Raw genomic sequence first — 16,006 nt, 5'->3', positions numbered from 1 at the left:
TCCTTGAGTTTATTCTCAAATCATCAATTCTGAGTTGCTCATTTACTTTTGTTGTCCACTGTGACACGGACTTCGAAAATTTCAGTGAATTTACAGTTTTCCACACTTGATGCTTTTACCAATTGATTTTATCTTTTGTATGTAGTCTTACTATGAGAAGTTACAAATTAAGTTCAACTTTGGTTACGGTTGATTGATTTGTATGGAAGTTATGGCCTTTGGACATAGAAAATTTCAGTGAATTTTAAAATTTTCCACATTTTTTATTGTGGGGGACATTGATACTTTATTACTTGTATCTTTATTTTAGTTACTTTTTGTTCTTTGTTGTGTATGTCTGTTTTTCATGTCTGGTCTTTGTCCCTGGATTATATTCTTTTGATTTCGCTAGAATCTTGGTTCCCTTGGTTACTCTTTCAACTGATTTGTGTTTAAGAAGATTTTGAGGAAAAGTTTAATGTGAGTTTTTTTTATGAAACTGAGACATGAGCTATAGAAAATAAACACTGAAAAAATGGGGGGGGGGGGGAGGCATAACATATGCTTTAGAGCAACTGTTATTTATTTCTGATACACTTATATTTAATTATATTGAATTATTGATAGCATCTTTATGTAAGTGATTTTATTAACTCCATCTATCTTTAAAATTCTTCATCAAAGAATTTATTTTGAAAATGTCCTATTTTTATCCCATTTTCAAAGTTAAGGTGGTAATTTTATTGCTGCTAATAATACTAGATATACAAATAGGACAAGACCATAACATTGGTACTTATAAAGTTTATTGTTAATTTGTCTACTTTAAAAATCCCAATATTTGTCTGTTATCAGGCTTATAGCCCCCTCATTACATTGAAATGAACAATTTAATTTCACTGATAAGTTTATTTACTTTTCTTTCATTATGCATTATACCATGTCACGATAAATTAAAATTGTCTCGGATTTGGCATAAGTACTTTAAAACAAACATGGCCTCCAAATTTTTCATACTTTTCTTTTTTAATTGTTTTGAACTTCTTTATCTGTAGTTTTCAATTTTTATATTCCATGTCTATATAAACTACAGAAGATAGAGAGTTTTGCTTATATATTATATTTTTTGGTGGTTTGTTATTAGTCAAGTTAAGATTCATGTAGGAGTTGTTGTCACATTATCTTTTAATAGCTCTCTGCAATTTTCTCCTTCTGTTGGTTACTTCCTGTTCTAAAGGGGTCTAACACTGTCTCCCTTTTCTTTAGGTATCAACTTCCTGTTCTGAATTTTTCTGCCATCCAAACCTATGGAAGCCTTCTTACCTGTGTAAGAGCCATCAACTTGATCCACTATCTGTTGTGTACCTGTTTGAAGTCTATAAAATCTTCACAACCTGTCTGCCATTAATTTTTGTCCTAAAGCTTATTGCTATATTATGAAAGATGTTTGCCTCACAATTTTTTCTCTATGATTGTCTACCTGCCATTAACTTCCTGTTCTAAAGCTGTCTGCTTTCCTTAAGAGCGAAAAAAACTTATTATTAGCTCGATTGAGCTATTGCCATCACTATGTGTCCATCGTCGTCATCCAATAGCATTTTCAAACACCTTCTCCTCTGATACTACTTGACAGTATGTAACAAAATTTTGCATGAATCTTCCCTATGATATTTTTAACAATCCCTATGTGGGCATAAAACATGGCCACCATTATTAAAAATACACCATAGAGGTCAAATTGCAGAATTAATTAAAAAACTCAATAACAGTTGGGTTAAGCCAAAACATAGCAGAGTAAAATTGTTCAGCATGATGGGATGGACCTATACAAAATTTAAAAAAAAAGATCCACTGATGAATGAATGAGTTATGGGTCTTGAAATGGCTTTTTGTCCCAGATTTTACATTTCCAAATTTGAAAATCTTCTCTGAAACTATTAGATGGATTGAAACAAAACATAGCATGAATGTAATGTAGAACATCTTTTTTGGTCTGGCAAAAACATGACCACCATTATTTAATAGACCATAGGGGTCAAATTGCAGAATTTTGCTCATAACTCAAAAGCAATTGAGTTTAGCTAAATTTGATGGGATGAACCCAAGACTTATTTTTCAGAAAGATCTGTAGACAAACAAATGAATAATGGATCCTAAAATGGATTTTTTCCCAAATTTTACATTTCCAACTTTGAAAATCTTCTCCTCTCAAACTACTATTAGGATGGACTGTAACTAAACATGGCATGAATGTTTGTTAGGATATCCTTAACAATCCGTGTATGGAGATTTTTGATCTGTTGAAAAATATAGTTACCATTACTGAAAATTGAGGAATTTTGGAAATAACTTGAAAACCGATGGGTTTAGCCTAATTTTTACAGGGTAAAATTGATCAGCATGGTGAGACAGACCTATGCTGAAATTTTAATAAAGATCTGTTGATCGATGTTAAAGTTATTGCCCATGAAGAGTAAAAAATGACTATGAGAAATTTATTTTTATAATAATAAGAAAAAACCTGGTGGATGACTAAGTAGGTCAAGGGTCAAGCTTTAAAAAGCTATAAAGAATATTGTTGACTAAGCTCTCTAGAGTTTTTAGTTTCTCAAGCTGTCTACCATCACATCATGTTCTTCTCGTTTTTTTCTGTATTATTTTGTCCTACGGCTGTCTGCCATAGATTTCCTTTTTAAAAGCTGTCTTTCTTGTACTTCTTCCTTTTTTGCCTGCCATCCACATTACATGTATCTCTGATTGAGTTATGTCAGTGGTAAAATATGTTTAAAATTTTTTTGCTTACCCTACCTGGTGCATCTGGTCCATGCTCCCAGTTTATATTGGAGTCTTGGTCGCTCATTTACTTTTATTGCTATTTGCTTGTTATTTTTATTATTTCGTGTTCTTTGTTGTGTGTTTCTATTTTCCTTGTCTTGTTGCTATCTCTGGATTTTATTCTTTTTGATTACCGCGTGAATCATTCAAAATATAAATGAATATTTATAACTTTCAATACATATTATTGTTCTCTGTTTAGTTAATGTTTGTTGTAACATAAAAGTAGCTGTTAAAGCAGACGTAACTTTTTGATGAGCTAATTGAAGCATGTTGTATACCTGCAGGTTGAGCTTCGAATTTAAATTTTAATTGCTTGTAAATCAGAAGTGTCAAGCAATAAAAATGACATTATTTAACTTCTTAAATTTTTTAGATTTTGTGATAATATATACCCTTAGTAAATCTCTCGAATCTTATGCAAGGCATGCATCATCGATGCTGTTTAATTTGCAAAATATATAATGTTTGACGCAATTTCCTATGATTTGCTCTGATTATTAGCTTTCATTAATTAAGATTTTTGAATCTGGTTAAATTTCTATTTCAATGATCCTGTTGCATTTTAACAGGAGAAAGAGTCTTTCCGAAAGACATGATTTTAACATCAGGTGTATTACAAATCTTATTGGCAGAGTTCCCTATATTAGATACAGCATATTTAATTGTTTTTTTTTCGGTTACAATAAGTTGTAAGTTGCTGTGTTAGCAGGTGAAGTTTAGCATGGCAATGGAGGCTGTTAAATTATGGGACTTTGTTTCTCATTTTATCGGGTTTGGCATAAATTGATGAACAGGTCTATTCCACTTTGCTGGTTTATTTGTTCAATAATTGCATTTTGCAAATATCAGTGAAAGCTTCTTTGCAGTTTTTGCACATACATTGCAAATTTTGTTTATGCTTGCGTTAAAAAAGGGAAACAACTCATGATATTTTGTATTTAATTGTGACAAAATGTGTCCAAATAAATGATAGTGTGACTGCCTGACTGTTAATTGGGAATTAATTATTAGCCAGCTGAGACAGTCATAATGTTCATTAAAGGCTGTTAAACTGTGAAACTTGTTGCCATGGTAACCCCAAAGATAATGGCTACTCTGTTCAGTGGTAATTATCAATGCTATTTTTGCAGTGTAATATCAATTAGCTACATTTTTTTCCTGTATTTGACAGAGAAAGGCATTAATTCAAATAAATAAACATGACGTCTGCTTCTGACTAGTAAAAGGCCAAGGAACAGTTGATTTACCGAATTATTCAAACATGTGCATAGTACTTGTACTTACTTTTTTTTATAGTATATCCAAAAAAATAATGTTTTTTTTTTTTAAGATGAAAAAGGAATATTCTTTTCTTTCATCTGTTTTATAAAGTTAAGGTCATTGTTTCTTGAGAGTTTCATCTCTCATATCCTTTTAGCTTTCCATATCTTTCAGTAAAGCAAAAATATAAATGTAGGTAAAATGCCCATGAGGTAAAGAGCACGGTGGAAAATTTTTCATTTAAGTAGCAGGCTTTATAAAAATCAGACAGTAGGTGATTCATGCATATCAAAAACCCACCAAATTCTCTTTTATTTTTTATTCAGTAACAGTTACAGACTACACAACCAGTCTTAGTTTTTCACTTCTTGAGTTAAAAATTGTATAATGTGTGACTTGGCACTTTGCAAGAGTTATTGTCCTTGATTTGGCTCTATTTAGTGGGAGATGAATGTAAGGTTTTCTCAAAATTACAGACCTGAATACAAAAAAAAACTATTGCTACATAAAAATATAATCTATGTTTAACTGAAAATAATTGTTTGTTGGTTGGGTTTTTCTACACCATGAATTCCCTCTACCATTGGCACTGCCTGAATTATATATGGACTGGTGCTTGAATACAACAAGATGGCACTAACTTAATAGCCCTCTACATGTCTTTTTGTGTTTTTGATTGATTCCTAAATATTTCAAAGCTGCCCTTTAGTTCTTCCAGTTGGTAAATAAGTCAATAGATATTTTGCACTTTTCCTTAAAACAGTAAGTAAGGAACTATAAACATGAAGGACAGATTTTACTTCCTGTTAAACTTTGAGAGTAATGATTTTTTATACATGGAATTGAATGGCCAATTATAGGATCATAATAAAATATATCTCTAAGTTTAGCTGGTGAATCTGTGCTTTCCGACTGGTACCAATCCAATAAATGGTGAATCGGAGATTAGTAAATGCTAGACGTCCCTCGAGGTTCTATATAATCAGAGTTCTGTGATCTTATTGTACATGGGAAAAATCTAATTCAAAAAGAGGTTACAGAGAAAATAACGTTCACGTCTTAATATGTTACCTACTGCTTATTGTATTTGCATGTCAAAGAGATATTTGGGCAATTTTTCCTGTACTAATGTGTCTGGATTGCTCCACTGCAATTATAGGCCGCAGATAACAAAATTCAGAAAAATAAAAAAACTTAATTGTCTTATATCCTAATCGAATATGAGTGTGAAGTGTATTCTTCTGAATCAACACTTTGGACAAAGAAACTCTTTTCTTTGACATGATTTATTTTGTTTTACGAGGACAACTACCCTCTTTAATGTAAATATAATTATTAGTTTTAACGAAAAATCGGTACCTGGAGGTTTCTATGAATTCAGAATCAGGAGCTTTGGTAATTTATTTTTGTCCATTACCGCGTTCTGTCATAAGCGGTATGATGGATGTCATCGTCTCAGTTGTTTTATTCTGATGTAGATAGGGTCCTAATAAGGAAAATTAGATTGGATTTTATATGTCTGGAAAGTATGGAAGTCTAATAATTCCTTTTTTCTTTTTATTAATCTCTTGTATTGATATAAAGGCAAAGCACAGAACTGATATAATTTTCATGTTTCTTTTGAGAAATTAGAACATATATTTTGTGAAATAATGAATTCATACATGCAAGCAGCGTTAGCACTATTATCTTAGTATCACTGAAGGTCCTTTAAAATCATTCTGTCTGGGTTTGTTTTATTTAATGTTTCTTGTTGGCAAAAAACTTACAGTATCTATTTTTATAAAACTTTGCATAGCAGCAAAACACTCTGTAATACATGGCCTTTTGGTATCTGACTCCTCGAAGTCTGGAATTAAATAGCTAGCATACTGCCATTCATCTGTTCACTTTGGTCCATTAGTAACACTCTTGTGATTATCGTTCAACAGATTTTGTCCAAACCTGGTAGATACTTTATCTTTATAAATATATAAAAAACCTATCAATTTTTAAGGTCATAGGTCAAAAATTAAGATCTTTACATTGCACTAGGGACAGCCCTTTATTTTTCTCTTGTTTATATGATCATGAAATGGCCAGGGTGGCTTATTTTCTTTTTTATCTTGGTATCAATAGATTGTGCTCTGTATTGAGTGCTGCCTGTGGTAGAGGGTGTAACTTGGGTAGACTTCTAATTAGAAGTTGATTTCTATGACAATGAGAAAAATACTAAAGTACAATAAAGCAGTGGAAAGGGGACAACTTACTATGGGCAAAAATACATTGGAGAACCAATTTATTGAATAGGGCAAATAACAGGAAAGATATACAAAAAGTATGTGCAGAGACTAAGGGTGAACTCAGGTGCTCTGGAAGGGTAAGCACTTCCTGCTTCTTGCAAGACACCCCCTGTGCTGACTAATTAAGTTCATCTATAACAAGTACAATCTTTAAAAAAAGATAGACCACACATTTTCTTACTTTGTCAGCCAAATATAAAAGTATATAGAAAATCTGATTTAGATTATGGTACCACTGAGTCTTGTTTCATCTTTCAATGAATTATTTAATTGGTTCAACAAGTAAGACATTATATATGAAACTGTTTTTGACTGAAAATATTTTGGACACAAATGCCCCATTGGAGCCTTGAATATCACAGTTATCACATTTGACCAATAAAATGGGAGGTTGGAAGCTCCATCGGTTATGTTGCCATAGTTAAGCATCATGGGTGTCATGTGATGTCAAAGTGAATCCAATACCGACTGCATTGGAATAAAGAGGAAGATATTGACTACAAATGTCCTTCTATAAAAATCCCTGAGAGATGAACTATGTCATGGTGATGACTGTAGAATTTTCAAAGTCTTTGAACAACATACCATATGGCCAGTAATTTTGGTGGATGTAAAATTTGGTGATTTTGGGGCAAAAATGTATACAAAAATTTGAGATTTTTAATTTGGGTAGATTATACAGTCCTTGAACAGATCTGCGCAACAATTTGACAGATCTATGACCACTGACTGATCGATCACTGATAGATCAATTGCTGAAAGATCGATAACCGATGACCAGTGACAAATCTGACCAGTTTTGTTATGTAAAATGACAAATGATCTGCTTAAAATAAAACAAATGTGAAATAAAAGAATACATTGTTGTTTAAATCTATTACATTATGTAAATATGTGTAAAATTGACAAAGAAAACAATGGAAACTCTAAAATACATTGACTGCTCTGTGGTCATGCAATGCGATCACCAGTTTAATGGATCGGTTTGACAGTTTGATATCTGATCAGAAACTGATTGGTGATTGATGACTGATTGCAAGTTTTGTTGCAGGGTTTGGTTCAGGTACTGTAATTGGTGTACTAAGTACTTATGCCTGGTATAAATATTTTGCAGAATTTATTTTGGCATATTTTAGACAGACCACTAAAATCACCCAGATTAGCACCCCACAAAAAAACCCACTAGGCGGTATCCAGATGATTATGAAATTATGAAACTAGGTACGCTTGTATAGCACAATATAAACTTTAAAAAAAAAAAAAATGTCAGTTAATTGGGTCCAACTTCAAACAATGTCAGTTTCTGTGGTCTTATCAGGAAGTGCTGTTCAAGGTATCAATGTCATAATGACATATTTTCTTGTTTTAATGATGAACTAACTCGTGGCTGTCAAGTTTGATGAGACTCTCACTTGGACTTCCATGAAAAACTCCAAGTATCTAATGGAATGAAAGGGAAGACTATAGAACTTTGGTTTTCTTAATCAGCATTTAAGTACCAGTCCATATAAAATTCAGGCACTACCATTGGTAAAGATCTGAAAAACCCATCAATAATCTATGCTTTTTCAGTCTTCTTTAATTTCATATTTTCACTTAACTTTCAATATACAGTTCAGTATTTTAGAAAAAAAAAATTGTACATTCATCTCCCTCTTGAATTGATTAAATCAAGAATATCTCTTGCTAAGTGCACATTTCATATATTTGGTAATTTTTGTCTCAAAAGTGCAAGGAACAATTGACAACTATGCCTGTCTAGACTGGTTATGTGGTCTGTAACTTTTATATGTATTTAAGGAGGGAGACCTAGGGTAAGGGACATAACTATTGAAATCAGTGGTATGTTTGTATCATATTCAATTTCATCAAAACCTATCAAGCTATCATTTGAAACAGAATGAAATCAATTCAAGTTACTTTGATGCTTACATGAGATTGATGTCAAATGCTGAATACAAATGTTCCAATGATTTGTAAGAGTTGTGTCCCTTACCTTTGGTCTACTTCCTTAAGGGGTTTTTGATATGTTTGTTTGACCTCGTGTCTGATATTTACCAAGACTGGTACTTGAATGTTAAGGCCTGACATGAGTTCTCTGAGACTTGATTGACCTTGGTCAATGTTACTTAATTATATCACACACAGCAAGTTGTGGGGGTAGAATGTTCTTGAGCTGTTTGTCTGTGTGTCCGTCACAACATGTTGTTGTGTGGGTAGCACCTCCATTTCCCCCCCCCCCACCAAAATTCCTTCAAACCTTTGTGAATTGTTATTGGCTGTACAAGTTTGGATGGGATGAATTTTCCTAAAAATTGGTCATAGAGGAGCACTTTTTTGGGGGAGAGTGACTTAAACTCCTGTTTTTGTATATAGGGCCTGGCCCTGGAGTGGAAATGTGGGCGTGAGGGGAATTGTGAGCATGTTCACTAAGGTCATCATTCTAATTCCAGACAAACACATTTATGTACCTGAATGATTAAAAGGAAATATTAGTGCAACATTTAATTTTGTTTTAGATAATCAATTGAAGCCCTATGGCATAAGGCCTAATTGCTGTACAAACTGTTGCATCAATAAAGGCATAACTTGTGTTTTATTTTTTAAATGCATATTAAATATTTTTTTTTGCTTGTAGCAAGTGTGAATGCTATTTTTGACCATCCTTTGCAGTGATATTTTATACCTGAGTATTTTAGAGTAAGAGTAAGAGACATACTGGAACTTAGTACATTTCTTGTCTTTGTCCCAAGATATTGTCTCCTTGCTTTTACTTTCAAGGGTTTTCATCTGATTACAGTATAGTCTTTTAAGGATTAAAGACAGAATGGAAACAGCTCAACCAAAAAGTCATAATCTTGAAGGCTTTTTCCTTCCTTCAGTGTCAGTATTGTAAAACCTGTATAAAACATACCTTTTAGGGATTTTGTTTTGTTCAGAAATGTTGTTTGTTTATTCAGGTTCAGAATTACTATAAAGCCTTTTTCTTGCTTAGTTTTGACAGATATTCATTTTATGCAGGATTCAATTAAGACCTGTATTTAGATCATACATAGGTCAGTTAAACTGGTGATTAGATCATACATGGTTCAGTTTAGACAGGTGTTTAGATCATACAGGTTTTCAGTTTCGATAGGTATTTAGATTATACAGGGTTCAGTTTACACAGGTGATAAGATAATACAGGGTTCATTTTATACAGGTATTTAGATCATACATTGGTCAGCTATTTTTGTAGTATACTGAGCAGTATAAACCAGTTCCCCTATCCTACCGACACTCTTTGCCCGTTTTTGCACCTGGTCAATGCTCCCGGTTTTTAATGGAGTCCCAGTTGCTCATATACTTTTGTTACTTTGTATGTATTATTTTGGTTACTTTGTGTTCTAAGTTGTGTTTGTCTGTTTTCCGTGACTAGTCTTTGTCCCTGGATTGCATTCTTTTAATTTCCACTAGATTCTTGGTTCCCTTCATTACTCTTTGTAAAAATACCACAATAATGACTGTTTCTACCCATAACCTGACAGTTCATCTTCCTAACCTGACATTTTTTTTCCATAATCTGACAGTTCATATCCATAATCTGACAGTTTTATTCATAACTTAACAGTTCATATCCCTAACTCTCACAGCTTTGGTTTTTTTATCATTAATTTGACAGTTCATATCACTAATCTGACATTTTATATCACCAACGTGACAGTTCGTTACCTTAACCTGACAGTTTTTGAAATCACTAAGTGGACAGTATTTTTTATCCCTATTAAGTTAGTTCATTTCCCTAACCTGACCATTCATATCCATAACCTGACAGTTTTTTAAACACTAACCTGACAGTTTGTATTCCTAACTTGACAGTTTTAGGTTGCCCTTGTTTTCCTGGTAAAACTATAACCTTTTTTTTAAAATCTTTATCATTACCCTGTAACATGATAATTTTCAGATTATTATGGCATAAAATAAAATCGTCACCCTTCAACATTAAATTATGTAAATAGTGTGTTTGGGTTTCCTGATAATGTCAAACACCCTTATAATTTTGTCTAATCCCTCTCTTGTGAAAATCAATGTTGTTCATTAAGCTATCTTCAGTTTATTGTTTATTAAAATACGGGAATATTTTTATCGACAAGTATGAATGTATTGATTAAAGTCAAAAAACCTTCCAATGAAATGATAAAAATGAGGAGCTGTGTTATTGGTCGGTCAAAACGATGTTGTTAAATTGTGTGTTATCTGAACTTTAAGATATAATTAATCATTTCATTAATGTAGTATTGTATATCGAAGCAAGTAGCAACCTTTTGTGAAGTGCTGCGGACCTTGCCATACGGGGCTACTGCTTTGAGGTTTCTATTTTGTATGTTACCGCCTTATGCACCTACCCACTTAGGGATGTTGAAAAGGAGACTTGATAGGAAATCACTGAAGCAAAACTGTTAAACTGTTGGAAATTGATTTACTGTTCAATTGACTTTGAAATTGAGATAACAAGTTTTTGGAGGTCTATTTGGGTCAACTCATATCTTACAGGTAAGGCACATTTTAATTCATTAATGGTCAAGCTTTTTTACTGTTAACTTGTAAAAGTTAATCATTCATGAATCTATCCCCCTCCCAGAATTTTTATATTATGTCTATCACTAAAAAGTACATCTTTGGTGGTTAAAAAATGGTTGCATTGTTATATTTAATATTTTAAATGGAAAGATGTAGTAGATACAGTGAACTAAGCACCCTGTGTCAATGTAAAATGTAAAATTAACATTATATACAAATCAAATAATCAGATTGTGTCAAATGAAGATAAATGCAGGATTGTTGATGAGAATAGGTCCATTTCCCTCTTAGTTTTCTTTATTGCTGTTGTTTGTGGTTTGTAATTACCTGACACCTGAAGGCCAATAACAGTTTTTGATATACTTTATTGTGCCTGGATTAGGTTTACCATCAATATTTTAGTATATCCCATTTCATCTAATTAACATTTCATAGGATGGTTTAATGCTGTACTTACAATTAAAATTTTTGCACTGGTCATTTGAGTGAGGACTAGTAACCTTGTCAATACCACTTGTATCCATCATACATTTAGCCATATTAAACCACTTTATGTATAGTTCAGTTAGGTATTAAGCCTGATCGTCACAACAAAGCTAAAGATACTGTTGCTTTGTTTTTCCACCTGAATGGGACAGACATTGCCGGGGGTCAAGTTATCTACCTGTAGTCCAGTCCTCATAAACTTTTAGCCTCTTTAATGTCCTTTTGTCAAATAAAACCAACATGATAATCATGTGTGATTTTCGTGTGATTTTTGTGTGATTCTCATCCAAGCTGGTATGGTTTAAATTTCACAATCCAGTGTAGATGGAAAAATTAATTAAGTACTAATTTGTACACGATTGTTCCAGCGTCCTTCTACAAATATTTGAAATATTAATTTGTATTTGGTTCATTGTACTATTTACAAATTTTATCATCAGAAAAATCAATATTTGAGCTTCATAAGGATCATAGAAAAGTGCTGGTCAGACAATTAGTAAGGTCTCATGTAGATAATTAACAGTTTTATAGAAAGGTTTTCACAAGCCTACAACTAGTCCATGCATAAAGATCTGGCTGAGATTGAAGACTCCCATTAACACTGATAATACATACGGATATAGCTTGAAGGTAAATTTTCTGTTTTTTGTTAATTTATGTACCTCTGTGTGAAATTTCTATCACATTTAGATATATTAATAAGATTTGAAAATTTTCACAGTAAAATTGGTTTTTCTAATTTGAATACACAAATTTCAGCTTATAGTTAATGTTTTCAGGTAAAAATTGTTTGTTTTTATTGAAGTCTGTTACTCACAGGTTTATGTAATGATTTTTTAGGGTAGATGAGAGAATATTGTTAAGTATGAAACTTGTTCCTTGTTTTGGAAGTTTTTGTAAAGATCATATAGGGACAAATGAGATATTATTGTTTAATATGACTTAAAGAACAAATTGTATTGGGGCCTATCTCTCCTCTCAGTTTTACATTTCAGGGATGAAAAGTTCAAATTTTGCGATAGAAAAAAAATCCAGAAATGGACGCCTTTTTATTTAAGTTAAAGTTCAGCATCCAAGTTTTTATGGTTTTTTTTTTTAAGTTTCTCTCAGTATGTGGCCTGTTATGATGACTTCACACTTTCTACTGTCACTTGAGTAATGTAAAATTTACATTTATAATATAGCTTCACAAATTTTAATTATGCTTTATTGAATTTATTGATCAACTATGGTTTTGATGTCATACTTTATTTGAAAATTTAAGTGATTAATGTACATTTTAACTTCAAGTGGATTTTTGAAAAAAAAAATACATCTCTTTGTTTGATGTAGGCTTAGGAAAGCTGAATTTTGAAGGGTTATAAAATTTCATTATTTTAGTGGACAATATTATCTTTGAGGAATCAGATTGAAGATCAATCAAGGGAGCCAAGGTTATAGTGATAATCAAAAGAATGTAATCCAGGGACAAAGACCAGACATGGAAAACAGACATACACAACAAAGAACATTAAGTAACTAAAATCATGCATACAAAGTAACAAAAGCAAATGAGCAACTCAAACTCCACTAAAAACTGGGAGCATGGACCAGGTGCACTGATAGGGTAAGTGTCCATCATTAAATTGATGTCATGTGGTGGTTGAGGTGATAAGAGTATTTTGATACTGAGTATCTAAAATTCCAAGAGGTTCTTGGTTGGCTGTTTGAAAGGGCTAAAATTGAGGTGCAATTACTCCTAGTACATCTTGCTATCATCATCAGCAATCGAGAAGGGTTGTTCTGATAGTTAGAACTACCCTCTCCTTGTAGAAAATTGTGTCCATTTTGTTTATTTATTGCAAATACTTATTGTACCCATAATAGCCTGGAACCCCTTTTTAAATTTTTTTTTTATATATTCCTGGTTACTGTCCTCTGAAATAAGTGAAAGGTGGGGGTATGCTTAAATGCCATAGTAGCCCATAAATGTATATTTAGCCTCATTCAAAATCATACAACCAAACAATGAAAATTTGCTTTGTAAAGTTTCACTTCTGTCATAATGATATTCCTTTGTAATTTATGCTCAATTATGAGAATGGTCAACAGGATACTGTAAACGTATTAATTTCTCCGTTGCTAATTTTCACAGACACATTTGCGAGTTTCAATTTTTGCAGTTTAAAAAAAAAGATTAGCATTATTTAGTGTTAAAAATTAATTTTGCATGTATATTTCACTTTTTTTGTGTCCACTGCGAAAACTGTGAAAATTATGTTTACAGTAGCTTGTGTGAAAAGTGAATACATGTGAATTTTAACTTTCTTTTTAGGTCTACCACATGAAACAATGAACGGACTCATGATGTGCTTCTTGTTGTTTTAGCTGATGTGTCTACCCTTAATTGTTTTAGCTGATGTGTGAACCCTTTATTGTTTTAGCTGATGTGTCTACCCTTTATTGTTTCTTGGTCAGCCAATCAAATTTCAGCCAATAGAACTGGTTGATTAAGTTTTTGGTGTTGTGTGTGTATCGTTGTGTTAAATAATATCTGGACAAACATTATGTTTTTCAACACACATTTTGTTAGGTTGGAACATGTTTCCCACGTTTTGTTGGTTTGTATTTTTTATTTTATTTTTTTTTTTTTTTTTTGGGGGGGGGGGGGGGGGGTTGTCAAATATTGGTCTTGAACCATCTTCTCTAGATCATACACTAAAATAAAAAAAAACATTCATATCAGCAGGTATAAACCTTGACTACATTATAATACTCCATATGTGCAGGTATATGTAGTTATGACATTGACTCTCTTGACTAATGTGCAGGTATATGTTGTTGGTCTGATTTATAGACAATGACATTGACTCTCTTGACTAATGTGCAGGTATATATTGTAAGTATGATTTAGAGACAATGACATTGACTCTCTTTAGACTAATATGAAGGTATTATTGTAGGTATTAGGAACTATCTACATTCACTAATTATAGTGAAGGTCCAGAGTTGTGAGACAGGTTAAATGTTCTTATTTTTGAAGAGCAGTGCAAAATGTACCTGCCATTTTCATGATAATGCTACTCACCATCCCATCACTACTTATGTCCAGAGGTTTTTCTAGGTTTCTTGATTTTGTTGTTTTTTGTGTGCTTTACCTACCAAATCTGAACCAGTCTTCGTTGCATTTAAAATTCAGTTTTAGACAATGTTAGTTGAGTAAAGATGTATTGAGGGAAAACAATGATAAGACCATCCAAACAGCCATGTATAAATAATACAAACAATGGGCACTGTTTATAATCTTAAGACAGATTGATTTCACCATAATAAGATTTCAGAGCAATTCTTCATAGAACTGGAACATTGCAAATTTCTGTGATATGTTTCTTGACCTATTTTTGGTCGTTGGCATTCTATATTTTAATATTGCTGCAATTGTGATTACTTTTACTTCTATAATATCTGAGGGATTTCTGTGTCTTATGTGATTGGTTATAGGTCAGCGAGCACTTGCATGTCTGTAAAAACCTTGCAATTTTTTCCTGTAGGCGAAAGTAAATGTTTTATTGTATCTGGAACTGTACAATTAATGCTCTTTAGTCACATCTGCAAAGTTCAATGGACAAAGTATGCATTTGTGTAATGATTTTAATTGTTTCATGGAATTCTTGTCCATAGTTCATTAACTTTTCTGATCTCATCAGATCCACAAATTTTCATATCTATTGTCATCTAAACATTTTCCTAATAACACTCGAACTGATTTCCATGTAGAAAAAAAAATGAAGTTTGTGACCAACAATAGGTCATTAACAAAGATGAGTTTGTGTCCCGTCGCATTGTTATACAAATGATTCCGTGTAGTATTTTTAATTTGTCTTTAGATTGCTTGTTATTTCTAATAAATATTCCGTGGGTTAAGTCCAATCAATGTATAATAATTGATAGATTCCTAGATGCGGAATATTTTGTCGACAATTACTGAAGCAATTAATTCCGCTTTTGCTGATTTTAGCCGGTGATGTAATGAATCATCAATCAAACTAATTAGATTTGGTCTCCATTAACGAGGCAAGACTACTTTGGTAAAAGCTTTATCCATACCTATCGATTCTAATGCACCCTGACTCCTGGCTTTTCTGCATTTTGCCCCTTTGTATACAATTGTATGAGATGCCAAAATATTACATCTTGAACATTTATTATAAGATCGATACACTAAATGAGATCTATGACTGCAGATTATATCTTGGAATCATCTAAATTAAGACTTGTAGCCATTGTTAACTATGGTCAGTGTCCTCAATTGACCTATGGATAACAACGAGGCATCAAATGAGGAGACTTTGTTGACCAGTTGCTTTTGTTGGAGTATCCAAGGGCATAAACTGACCATCATCTAGAAGTGTCCAGTTATTTAAGGGGGTAGACCTAGAGTAAGGGATATAACTCTTGAAATCAGTGATATGTTTGTATCATATTCAATTTCTCCAAAGCCTATCAAGCTTTCATTTGAAACAGGATGAAATCAGTCCAAGTTACTTTGATGCTTATATGAGACTGATGTAAAATGTTGAATACAAACATTCCAATGATTTGTACGAGTTGTTTACCTTACC

General features: G+C 32.5%; 1 protein-coding gene and 1 long non-coding RNA gene across 8 annotated transcripts in view; one reads left to right on the top strand and one right to left on the bottom strand.

Moving 5' to 3' along the window:
• LOC148617029 (zinc finger homeobox protein 3-like) overlaps positions 1–16,006 on the top strand; it is a 161,471-nt gene that overhangs the window by 60,873 nt on the left and 84,592 nt on the right. For 2 of the 7 annotated variants that reach the window (XM_088584299.1, XM_088584300.1), the window contains exon 1: positions 10,651–10,892. The exons of the other annotated variants lie outside the window; for them this stretch is intronic. The gene's annotated coding sequence lies outside the window, so the exon portion shown is untranslated. Of the gene's footprint in view, positions 1–10,650; positions 10,893–16,006 lie in introns of those variants that run through there. 7 annotated transcript variants of the gene reach the window in all.
• LOC148617030 (uncharacterized) lies at positions 5,435–10,267 on the bottom strand. The gene is made up of 3 exons (XR_015921917.1): positions 10,190–10,267; positions 5,847–6,037; positions 5,435–5,563 (listed from the first exon to the last, which is right to left on the bottom strand). It is a non-coding gene; the product is annotated as an uncharacterized LOC148617030 (long non-coding RNA).

This window comes from Perna viridis, chromosome 5 (assembly GCF_037379345.1).
Source record: "Perna viridis isolate PV_CMFRI_1.1 ecotype Kerala chromosome 5, ASM3737934v1, whole genome shotgun sequence".
Classification (NCBI taxonomy): Eukaryota; Metazoa; Mollusca; class Bivalvia; order Mytilida; family Mytilidae; genus Perna; species Perna viridis.
This window is presented reverse-complemented; position numbering and strand designations above follow the sequence as displayed.